General features: G+C 38.2%; 1 protein-coding gene across 1 annotated transcript in view; it reads left to right on the plus strand.

The window, feature by feature from the left end:
- prr16 (proline rich 16) overlaps positions 1 to 12,468 on the plus strand; it is a 66,001-nt gene extending 53,533 nt beyond the window's left edge. Inside the window, exon 3 of the mRNA XM_062025545.1 lies at positions 11,770 to 12,468. The gene's annotated coding sequence lies outside the window, so the exon portion shown is untranslated. The remainder of the gene's footprint in view (positions 1 to 11,769) is intronic.
- Positions 12,469 to 13,124: the final 656 nt, after the last annotated feature.

Below are 13,124 nucleotides of genomic sequence, written 5' to 3' on the forward strand. Positions count from 1 at the left end.
ATATTTAGTCATGTTGTTGTCAATGTTGACTGAGTGGCCATACTTCTTTTTTTTTTTTAAATAAAAGCCATGCCTTTTGAAAAAACGGGCCTACATTTATTTTTTCATCTTCATTTTGAATAAAAAAATAATCGGTAAAAGGAAAAATAATCTATAGATTAATCGGAAAAAATAATCTATAGATTAACCGATTAATCGAACAAAATAATCTATAGATTAATCGATAGAAAAATAATCGTTAGCTGCAGCCTTAGTCATCACACAAGATAATCATCAGAGTATATACTTTGAATTATTTATATATATGTGTGTGTGTGTGTGTGTGTGTGTGTGTGTGTGTGTGTGTGTGTGTGTGTGTGTGTGTGTGTGTGTGTGTGTGTGTGTGTGTGTGTGTGTGTGTGTGTGTGTGTGTGTGTTTATATATGTTTGTGTATATATATGTACTCTTTTAATCCGATACTGTAATGCTTCCTGTAGCTGAGCCAATCATTGGCCACGAAACTGAAGTGTGATCTGATTGGTTTGGTCCCATCTAGTGGCCAATATTACTATAGTACTGTTTTTTTTTTAGTTCATTTAGCCATTTTTATGTTTGAAAATGCTTAATTTAGGGCAAAAATGTTGTAGAATATTCCTAAAAAAAACAATATTTGAAGCACGATGTACCCAGGGAAACAGTAGCTTAATTTTGCCACCTACATTCTTGTGTATATTATTCATTTTTTCTCACATTTTTGTCTCTTTGACCCTAATCAGAAAAACTGTCATTGTATAAAGTCTTGACATTGCAAACAACGGCGGTTAAAAACCGACCAGTGAGATTTTTTATAGGGCAGTTATGATAAAGCCTTTTTGATTGATTGATTTGAGACTTTTATTAGTAGGTTGCACAGTGAAGTACATATTCCGTAAAATTGACCACTAAATGGTAACACCCGAATAAGTTTTTCAACTTGTTTAAGTCGGGGTCCACTTAAATTGATTCATGATACAGATATATACTATGAGATATATACTATCATCATAATACAGTCATCACACAAGATAATCACATTGAATTATTTACATTATTTACAATCAGGGGTGTGGAGGGGAGCGGGGGGTAGGATATGGACAGCAAGTAGTGGACATAGAGAGAGAGAGAGAGAGAGGGATCAGAAGGCATAAGAAAAAGTATCTGCATTTGATTGTTTACATTTGATTATTAGCAATCCGGGGAGGGTGTTAGTTTAGGGTTGTAGCCCTATGTATTCTGCCTAGCAACAAGTGGCCATGGAAACCACAGAACCATTCAGTCCGCTGTAGAGCGCTGAACATTTCTTTCTGTCATCATCATACTTACCAACCCTCCCGATTTTCCCGGGAGACTCCCGAATTTCAGTGCCCCTCCCGAAAATCTCCCGGGGCAACCATTCTCCCGAATTTCTCCCGATTTCCACCCGGACAACAATATTGGGGGCGTGCCATAAAGGCACTGCCTTTAGCGTCCTCTACAACCTGTCGTCACGTCCGCTTATCCTCCATACACACACATAAGTGAATGCGATGCATACTTGATCAACAGCCATACAGGTCACACTGAGGGCGGCCGTATAAACAACTTTAACACTGTTACAAATATGCGCCACACAGTGAAACCCCCCCCGAATTCGGAGGTCTCAAGGTTGGCAAGTATGGTCATCATGTCTTATAAAACAGTGGGTTTTACTGTAAAAACTCATCTGTAAAATCTTATCCGTGTTGAACAAAAATGTTCTATGTTGCATGCAGGGTCAGAAGCTGCAATGTTCATCTGTTCAGTTTAATTCAACTTTAATTAAACTCTTTCATCCAGGGTCTGATCCCTATCGCGCTTTTGACAGCGATGGAAAAATGAATATGAAACATGCCATTTGAACATTTCAAGACATTTAGCTCGGTGTTTGGCGGGTTTTCTTGTTGTTGTTTTTGGCTTTCACCCGGATAATGTATGATATTTGGATGGGGCTGTAATGGGCAGGGAGGAGGTGGATCTTCACCGCCTCCATCATGACTCAGGATTGACTCAGTCGTGTTGACCTATTCCCCACAGCAGCTCACAACTGTGCTCCGTAGCCCACCTCTCTCTCTTTTCATCTCATGTCTTTCTTATCATCCCCTCAGATGATGCACAACTCCCACTCACCAGCAGCTGTATGCATAACTGGACTGTGTGTGTGTGTGTGTGTGTGTGTGTGTGTGTGTGTGTGTGTGTGTGTGTGTGTGTGTGTGTGTGTGTGTGTGTGTGTGTGTGTGTGTGTGTGTGTGTGTGTGTGTGTGTGTGTGTGTGTGTGTGTGTGTGTGTGTGTGTGTGTGTGTGTGTGTGTGTGTGTGTGTGTGTGCTCCATACACGGCATGTGGGCTTCAGGCGCTGTTGTTTTTATCATTATTACCGTATTATTAAATAAGACATGTGACACTCAGCAGCGCAACAAAACAACCTTTGGTTGCCTTTCAAGTGGTGTCTTTAATAAAACAGCTCTTTGCGCTTATTTGTCTTTGGGAGAGAGGCTGTGGCGCGTGCATCCTCCGCTCGATGGCTTTAAATTACAAATGGCATCTACCCTCGCTCATTATGCTTTCCGCCGATAAATGACGCCCTGGCTCGTTGTGTGTATTCACTTTGAGCGGCGACGCGATGAAGCGTAAAAGCTAATTGGGCAAATGATTGCACCTGCTGCTTCCATAATTAACTAGAAGCCACGCTGTGTTCTAGCAGCCATGCGGTCCAGGCACACCAATAATGCTTAGAAACTGATCAAGCGTGGACAGAAACTGGACTTTTGACCACTGCCGCCATGTGTATTATTAGCCAAAATCAATAGGATCCTGGCCTTCCATCAAGAAACAGTCCAGTACAATTTCAAAATATTTGTCGGTGACTGAAAAATGCAGAAAGGTGACAGGAAACATGTACTGATCTGATCTTTTTTCGAAGCAGAATACTCAAAATGGCCGTATGAAATTGTGGCATTTTATATAGATATATACCTGTATATATCTGTGTGTGTGTGTGTGTGTGTTTCACTTTTGCATCTTTTTTCCCTTATCTGTGATGCATTTAAACATCCTTTGAAGTTAGAAACAGAGGCGTCACTAGTTTTTAAAGACAGGAGGAGGCTTTGCCCACAGAAGATGCAGTAATAATTAGGGATGTATATCTTTAAGATTTTAGGATATTTGTTTTTTTATTCCTTATTGATACCGGTTCTTATCAAAACTCTTATCGGTATTATATATAAATGGTGTCAATAAAGATGTGATGAAATGCATTTTTTATTAGCACAAGAGGTTGTACATCACCAACATCATGTAACATCTCACTGCACGCAAGTCTTTAATCAACATGTGTTTTTTAAGTCTTCAAGAGGACCTATTATGCAAAACTTTGCTTCCCTACTGGTATCTGTTTTTGTGTAGTTGGGATCTGCAAAAATTCAGAAATCAAACCATGGAGACATGGCGGATATATTTATAAAACAATCTTGCCTTCCTTCATACTTCCTCCAAATGAGCCGTTTATAATTTGCCCAATATAATACATTTTTCCCAAGTGTGATGTCAGCGAATATCGCCATATATGGTAAAGTTTTACCCGAAGAGCTTTGTGCGAGTCGGCTATTGTAGTCCGTCGCTGTAGTCAATAAGCTCCTTCTTTTTCTCTATCCTCTTGTTGTTGGGGCAGACTGGCTGTTGCCATAACAAATAGTTCTAACTTAAATCTGTCTGTAGACTCCGTATGAAAGTACTAAAAACTACAATATGGATGACTGGGAGAAGACGCAGTCAAAAGTGGAGGCACGTAAAAGAGACCACCGTCACGGCACATCCTGACGAGACGGCCAGAAAGCAGCTTGAAAATGGTCCATTATGTTATGTAGACCACAATGAAGTGTTAGAAATGTACAAAAAAAAATCATAATATGACCCCTTTAACAAGTCAACTATGTTTGCAGTGCAAAGTGCAATGCAGTTATGTCATCATCTTGTAAAGACTACACCGATCTATCACTGTTTCTATTACACTCAGCTGGAAATAATGCTTGTGTATGCTATTAATGTACAAAGCACAGACCTTTTACATGATATACAGTATATCATATCAAATATATAATATAAATCAACAAAACCCATTTAAGCAAGGTGTTTTGATAACGCGCAAATTTAGAGACCTGTCAACGGATGCTATCTTGTTTCAAACAACTTTATGGAATATTATATTACTTCAATGTGTCACTTGTTGAGTGGATTATTATTGACCTGTGGATTATTTGATCGCTAGGAGGATGGTTAGTGTAATGAAGCGTGGTAGCGGCGGTCGTGAATAAAGCAGAGCTGCTTCAATGGTGCCGTGACTTGTATGAGAGTAAGGTTTAGGGCAGGGGTCGGCAACCCAAAATGTGAGAGAGCCATATTGGACCAGAAATACATTTTAAAAATCTGTCCGTAGCCGCAAAAATTAAAAGCCTAATATAAGTCTTATAATGAAGGCAACACATGATGTAAGTGTCTATATTAGCTTTATTAGCCTACTATCAAAATGACTGTGTGTAGCGGGCTGACGCAAATCTTTGTTGACTGAAATGTAAAATGTATTCTACACATGTTTACAACTTTGGAAAACATTAATGAAACTGATGCTTCTCAGAGGGTAAGATAACAAAGGTATAGATGTGTGTGTCCAAGTTAAAGAAAACGGCAGGCTGTATTCTTCTAGTGAATTTATTACAATCTTTGCAAGATGGGTAACGTTTGTTGTGGTCTGGAACAACATGGCAAACAAACAACTATCAGAAATGCAGCCAATATTACATACAGATTATGTGTCATGAGACATGCAAATATAAATTAAATACATAGAGGACATAAGTAAAATAAATTAAATAAGCTTCTAGACCAAAAATCACTTCATATTCTATACTGCTTGCTAGTGTTACCATATCTGAGTTATTGTGTAGAAATATGGGGAAATAACTACAAAAGTACACTTCCTTCATTAACGGTGTTACAAAAAAAGATCAGTTAGAATAAAACATAATGTTGGATATAGAGAACATACAAAGCCTTTATTTATTGAATAAAAAATACTGAAATTCCACGACGTAGTGAATTTGAAAACAGCTAAAATTATACACAAAGCAAACTATAACCTGCTACCCAAGAATGTACAACAATTCTTCTCAAAAAAAGAGGAGAAATATAATCTTAGAGAAAAATTTAATTTAAAACATTTGTATGCACATACAACACTTAAGACCTTCAATATATCAGTATGTGGAATTAAATTATGGAATGGATTAAGCAAAGCAATCAAACAATGTACAAACGTTTGTACTAATATGATCCACTTCAAGAAACTCTTCAAACTTAAAGTGTTTACAAAGTACAAAGAAGAAAAACCATGATAAACATTCTGAATTTATTTCATCCATCCATTCATTTTCAAAATAATCTTACTCATCTCACCATATGAAACTTACTTCACCGATATTATTTATTTATTTTTATTGTGATTAATACAGAGTATATTGTGAATAAATTGAGAACAGGAAGTGAACAAACGTTTTAGCAACTGTTATGTAAAAGAAAAGGGGTAGGATTAAATAAGCTCTGCTTCTTCCTACTCCTTTTGGAACATGTTGAAAAGAGAAACTGGAAATTGTGATGTATCATGTTGTATGCTTCTATGTTCGGAATAAATTCAAATTCAAGCTCAAATATACCTAAAAACGAGGCATACATACATCTAGCCAAAATAGCATGTTAGCATCGATTAGCTTGCAGTCATGCACTGACCAAATATACCTGATTAGCACTCCAACAAGTTAGTAACGTCAACAAAACTCACCTTTGTGCATGTACGCATAAAAAGTTTGGTGGACAAAATGAGATAAAGAAGGAGTGGCATAAAACACGTCTTTCTTTGGCAGCATAGGAACAAAGTTATCCATGTAAACAATCTACGGTGAGTTCAAGGACCACTGAAATTAGTAGGACAAAACGGCGCTCACCAAATGCTCTCATCAGTGAAAGCATGTTTTAATACAAACAGTGGGATTTCTAAACATCAGGAAGGTTTGTGTCATGTTTGTACTTTCCCTAGTAATTGATTACATTTATAAAAGAGTATTTCTGTTCGTATTTCAATCACTTTTTTGGGTAAAGTACACGTAACTATAATTAATTACTTTATTAAAATAATTTTCTGAACACTGTTCATGAAACATCAAGGTTTTGGGCTTGATTGCTTACCTGTACTTGCCATTGTCAACCTGCAGTCCACACGTATCTCTTATGTGTGACTGCCATTTGCTAGTCACACTGATCATTACACCCTGTACCAAATAAAATTGCTTCGAGGTCAGTAAGCACAACCCGAATTAATGTGTACATTAGGCGCACCGGTTTATAAGGCGCACTGTGAATTTTTGAGAAAATTAAAGGATTTTAAGTGTGCTTTATAGTCCGAAAAATATGGTAATATATATTTTTCACATACAATTTGATAGATAACTTGCTTTAAAATAATGAGTCAAGCAGATGTTTAAGTATTTATAAAAAAATGTTTACAAAAAAAATTGAAATATATGAAAATATGACATCAGTTGCATTACTAGATATTATTAAAATGTAAAATACATGAAATTGCATGCAGGACGTGGATTTTTTTCAGTTGAGAATTGTAACAATTAATATTACTGTGTTCTTGTTAAACAAAGTCAGTAGGACTTTATGATAATAACTACCTGAAACAGACAGTGTTCTTTGAAAAAAAAGTTTGAGAAATGAGTCTTGCATTGAGTACTGACAAGGAACAAGAACCTACCTCAGATGACCTTCGAACATAGCTGCCTTTTTAAATATTTAAAATGAATAGGGACCTCGTCTTTACAGCAAGAAATAATCCATTGAAAAAACTGAATATGACTCATATGAAGGTGACAAGAATTAGTTAATAAATTGATTGCTCTAACGTATTTGTATGATTAACACAAATGTGCTGCAAGCTCGTGGTGAGTGCTTAAAGTGGCCTACCAGTCAGCCAGAGCTTCTGAAATGCTGCGTTGAGACAGGGCACTTCCGTTCACTGCAAGCTGCTTTTGGTGTTTGCTTCCGCTTGTATTCATCCTGTATCTCCTTATGATTCTTGAAGAGGTGGGAGATCAAATTGCTTGTATTAAAGGAAGATGTCTTAGCTCCTTCTCGCATAACCAACTTTTTGCAGTGATTGCAAATTGCCAGTTTTTTATCCGTCATACACACTTTAAAATAACCCCAAACCTGTTATGATCCGCTGCCCGGATCATATTTCTGTTTACGTTTTCAAGTCACTTGTGTTTTTCTGTTAGTCTTGGTCTCTTTCTAGTTCCTGTTTATGCACCTCTGAGTTTGGTTACCATAACAACGTATTACTTTCACCTGCCGCTGGGGTTCCCGACACACACCTGTTTATCATCACTGTCATTATTATATAAGCCTGCCTTTCCATTCAATCGGTCTTGCTTCGTAGTTTGTTTTCACACAACAGTTGACGACTTTTGTTTCCTGCTCTTTAGCTGCTAGTTTTCACACTAGGCTATTTTGGCTTGCTAGCTCCCACGCTAGTCCTTTAGTTTTGTACCTTAAGTGCTATGAGCACGTTTTTCTTTGTTACCGTCTGATTTATGTTTTAATAAATCATTTCTTACCTGCAAGCTGTGTCCGAAGCCCGTCTGCATTCCTGGGAGAACCACATCCGCATCTTTATGCGACCCGGTCGTCACAAAACCATAGACATGGTGTCGTTAGTCAGTCACCGAGCGAGCTCGCTTGTTAGCCACGGCTACAGCACCGGCAACAACACACTCTTGTTGTTGCTATGCTGTGCTTGCGGCGGTTTGATGAGGTCATCAAGCGTCGCCAGTAAACCTCTCATGCTGCAATCGTCAACTCCTGTGTTGTGTGTGTGGGAGAGGGGAGAGGGGAGGGGCTGCTGACTGGAAGACGCAACTGCTCTGTACTGCTCCCTACGTCCGTGTTTTACCGGATATGTACCGTTTTAAAAAGTCATTAATTTTATCTTTTGAAACCGATACCGATAATTTCCGATATTACATTTTAAGCATTTATCGGCCGATAATATCGACAGACCGATATTATCGGACATCTCTAGTATAAAGTAGACTAAAAATGTACCCATCCATCCATCCATTTTCTACCGCGGGGGGTGCTGGAGCCTATCCCAGCTGCACACGGACGGAAGGCGGGGTACCATAGTGGCAACATAAAATATAACATATATGTAATATTTACATATTATATATGCATTATATAATATATACTTATATATTATATTATTATATTATATGTTTATATAATATATACAATATATAACAAATCCCAATATAATCCCAATGTACAATATTACAGTGGCTGAAACAGCTGCAGCATAACATAGAGAGTAGATCCAGCAGAAAATATACATTATAAATAAAGAGAGGTAGCTAACATAGAAGCGGTCAGATAATAGACAGATATGGCGAGTGATTATACAGCTGGATGGAGTGTGGAATGAAGGAGTTCTTGAATCGAACACTGTGGGAACGAAGCTGAAGGAGCCTGTTGGAGTATGAGCTCCGCTGTCCCTCAATTGTCTGGTAGAGTGGGTGGGCAGGATTGTCCATGATGGCGAGCAGTTTGTCCAGTGTCCTCTTGTCCCTCACTGGCACAAACGCCTCCAACTGCGTGCCAATAGTTTTGCCGGCTTTCCGGATCAGTTTGTCAATCCGGTTTAAGTCCCTTTTGCTAGTGCTGCTCCCCCATCAAACCACTGCAAAGTACAGTGCACTGGCCACAACAGACTGATAAAAGATCTCCAACGGCTTGCTGCACACATTAAAGGACCTAAGCTTCCTCAGGAAAAAGGGTCTGCTCATGCCCTTCTTGTAAACAGCTTTGCAGTTGTCCTTCCAGTCCAGTCTGCTGTTCAAGTAGACTCCCAGGTACTTGTACTGCCCCACTAGTGCCAACTCCCGGCCCTGGATTTTGATGGACTCCACAGGGGTCATTTTCTTCTCGAAGAGACATTTCATAAGCTTCTGTGTTGTTTTATGTCATTCAAAATCAATAAAAAAAAAAATTCAATATGATGTAGCTAAACATTTCTATCTGAATATTGACTTCTGCTCCCTGCCGTGTTGACAAATGTTCTTGCTGTGGTTTGGCCAAGAATTGAACCAGTGACTAGAAACCCACCTTATCTAACCTTTAACATCTTGGCGCAGACGTCCTTTAAAATCAATAAGGTTCTTGCTTGTGCATGCTTGTAAATGTGTCACTTCCGTCTGTTGAGCTGAGCGTTTGATTTGTGGCGTGTGTCTTTAAAAGGCGTCAAATCGCCGCTCACACACTCGTAGCGCCTCTTTTGATTCCTCGCCGTTTTCCAAGCTGGCAAGTGCAGTGCCAAGCCATAAAAGTGTGCAATAAGATCCAATAAAGGTGTCAAGTGTGAGCTATGCACACATCACCACTGAATATTAATTAGCTGCTGTGTCTCTTCCTAGTTTATGCATTCCCTGTACAGCCTGCATGCATCATCATTTGCTTTGATTTCATTTTCATTATTTTTTTTTTTTTTGGCAGGGTTGATTGAAAAAGACAATTTTATCAGGGAATCATCAAAGTGAACAAAGTAACTGTGTTGGCCACATCTTATACTTCACATCTACCAGTATTATCCCTTTTCTACCGCTTATTAGTTAATCCAGGGGTTCTTAACCTGTTTGACCTCAGGGCTCAACTTTCCCACTCAAATATTGACACTAAATTAGTAATCTTACTCTTGATTTTAATCATGTTCAATAATTATATCCAACCTACTTACAGTTTACAACTTTGTCAAATGATATGAAGCCATGTGTTAACCATGGGTATTATCATTTTAACGATGAAGCCAGAGTCCGCCCCACTCAGAAAGACTGTGACTTAAAGTTTTATCCTGACCTTGTAGATACACTGAGACGAAGTCTAAGCTCATTGTGTTTTTGAAGCTGCACTAATTTCCTCAGAATTTTCAACAAATTTTAAGTCCAGAGAATTATTTGTGATTTGTACGTTCTCAGTGTGTCTCTGTGCTTGTTCTATTTTTGGACAAAGTAAAACAAAGAAAACAACCTGAAGTTGTCTTTATTTTTAATTTATCATGCCATGATTTTACCACTTGGGAATAGATTTTCCTCCATGCGGCCCCAGAGCTAAAATGACTTTGACACCCCTGATATAGGGAATTCACCAGACGTCTCATTGCTGTGTGTGTGTGTGTGTGTGTGTGTGTGTGTGTGTGTGTGTGTGTGTGTGTGTGTGTGTGTGTGTGTGTGTGTGTGTGTGTGTGTTTGTGTGTGTGTGTGTTCTTGTATTTCTACCCTTCTTGAGATATCAACAAGGAAAAGTACCTTCTATATGAGGACCGGTGAACAAGTTAGGACATAAATCATGGTCCCAATACGAAAACCATTGCATCTAATAGAGAATGTCTCATTTGCACCCCCTGGTGGTGAAATCTATCTAAAATTAGGGTGGTCCCAAAAAGGAGGGATTTTTCAAATTGACTGTGTGTCGGTTTTAAAAGTGCTCCCCCTCTGGTCAACATATGAAATAACAAGTGTGTGTAAAAATTTGAAGTGCTTCCCCTCTGACCAACATATGTAATAACAAGTGTGTGTAAGAAATTGAAATGCGCCCCCTTTGGCTAAAATGCATTGAAAAAATAGATATATATGTATATAGAGACATACTGTAATAACTTGAAGTAAATAATGAAGATTAAAAACCAATTACTAAGAAAAAATTCAACAAAAAAAACCCAATTAATTAAAAGTAGTCTTTTCCTCACAATGTGTCGACTTTTTTTCTTATAAAATTGGGAACAATTTCTCATATTCTTTCTGTTTCTGTAATATTGCAAAATTTTCTCGTAAATGTAAAATGGCGACATTTGTCATACAACATTCTGACCTTTATCAAAAAATATTGCCAATATTTATGTTGTTCCTGTAAAATAGTGACATTTGTTGAGTAAAATTATGACTTTTGTCATAAGTTTGCCAAGTAAAATTCCAATTATTATTATAATATTGCCAAAATGTTAAAGTTTTCTTATAAAATTGTGACTTTTGTCGAGTAAAATTACGACTCTTTTCATAAAACTGCCAACAATGTAAGGTTTTTCTTGTAAAATGGCGACTGTTATTGAGTGAAAATCCAACTTTTATCATAATATTGCACAAATGTTCAGTTTTTCTTGTAAAATTTTGACTTGCTTTGAGTAAAATTACGACTTTTATTATAATACTGCCAAAATTCTAAGTTTTTCTGGTGAAATTGTGACCTTTTTCCTGTAAAATTGCAACTCATTTTTCACAACAAGCTTTTTTATATTTGCATAGTATGTATATATTGTCCATGTTGTAAATACACATCTTTACATATCTAGAAAGGGTGGTCCTAAAGAGAGAGGCATTATTCGGAGGTCTCAAGAAGGTAACAAATACAAGAGTGTGTGTGTGTGTGTGTGTGTGTGTGTGTGTGTGTGTGTGTGTGTGTGTGTGTGTGTGTGTGTGTGTGTGTGTGTGTGTGTGTGTGTGTGTGTGTGTGTGTGTCCATACTTTAATTTTCCCCTGTGCAAATTGTTGTTAGCACTGGGTCAAGTGTCTCTTGCATGTGTCACATCAACCTGTGGCGCTAATGCCTTTGCTCTCTCTCATTCCACCACAGGTCCCCTCAGGAGGCTTGTTTGGGCGACGGCGAAGGAACCGAGCATCAATCTTATCTTTGAAAGCTGGCGACCAACAGGAGATAAATCAAGGCTTTGAATTCGGAGCGTTTAAAGAAAAAAAACAGAAAAAAAGGCTTCCTGGCATAGTGAAATGAGGGAGGACATTCTGATGTAGTCCTCACAAAGTGACAAGAACCCTATTCATTTTGAGTTGAACTGAGTTATTAAGATCCTTACTGATTTAAAATGATGAAAAAAAGCCATATTGGTTTATTGTTAAAGGTAAGTCACAATATTTAACCTGTCTTTAAATGGCAACTTGTGGCGCCCTCTATGGGATTGTTCTCAAAATGTTATAGGTTAAATATCATGTACCAGTAGTAAGATTATTTATTTACTACAAACCAGAATGCTATTGATTTTGAATGGGGGGAAAAAAACTAAGTTGAAATTGCCATAAACAGTGTCAATGACTTTTTGGACAGGATAGATGGGGTCAGAGGTCAAATGAATTAGGCTACATGTTAAGTCTCTTTTTAAAGACAGGAACGCTATACATTTGAAAGCCAGTCTGGACAAGGAACTGAGGTCAAAGGTCAGCTCAGTATAAGGATTATTTCCCTAAAACAAAAAAAGAATGTTATTTTTATATGATGAAAAACACAAAAAACAAAGCTAAAGTTCTTTCTTGCGTATATGCCATTGTTATGTTATGTTATGTTATGTTATTTTCATTTATTATGCGCCCCCCAACCAACTGTTACATCAGCCCGGGGCGCAGCCCGACTGGAGAAACAAAAAAAAAACAGAAACAGAGACTGAGACACATAAAGGAATCTAAACTAAACATTTAAGACTCACAATGAAAACATAGATTAAAAGTCATCTGCGGTAAAAAGGTGAGTTTTAAGCCGTGCTCTAAAAGAGTCCAGAGTGGTGGCGGACTTAATACTCAGGGGGAGCTTATTCCACAACCTAGGTGCCATCACTGAGAAAGCACGGTCTCCCCTTGTCACTAGGTTTGACCGTGGGACCTTCAGGGTCATCTGGTTGTCTGATCTAAGGCAACGACCCAGCCTGGAGCTGGTGGGTTGGTCCAGGAGATCTTTAATATAAGCTGGGGCGAGACCATTGAGCGCTTTGAAGACGAACATGACGATCTTAAATTTCACTCTACGCTTCACTGGGAGCCAGTGAAGGGAGGAGAGGATGGGAGAAATATGTTCCCTCATTTTTGCGCCTGTCACCAGCCTGGCAGCCGCTGGTGACAGGCTGGTTACATTAACGATGTATGTCCCTATTTGCCAAAACAAGAACCCAAATAATTTTGGATCCTTTTCCTTGCAAGAACCGG

This window comes from Entelurus aequoreus, linkage group LG17 (genome assembly GCF_033978785.1).
Source record: "Entelurus aequoreus isolate RoL-2023_Sb linkage group LG17, RoL_Eaeq_v1.1, whole genome shotgun sequence".
Classification (NCBI taxonomy): domain Eukaryota; kingdom Metazoa; phylum Chordata; class Actinopteri; order Syngnathiformes; family Syngnathidae; genus Entelurus; species Entelurus aequoreus.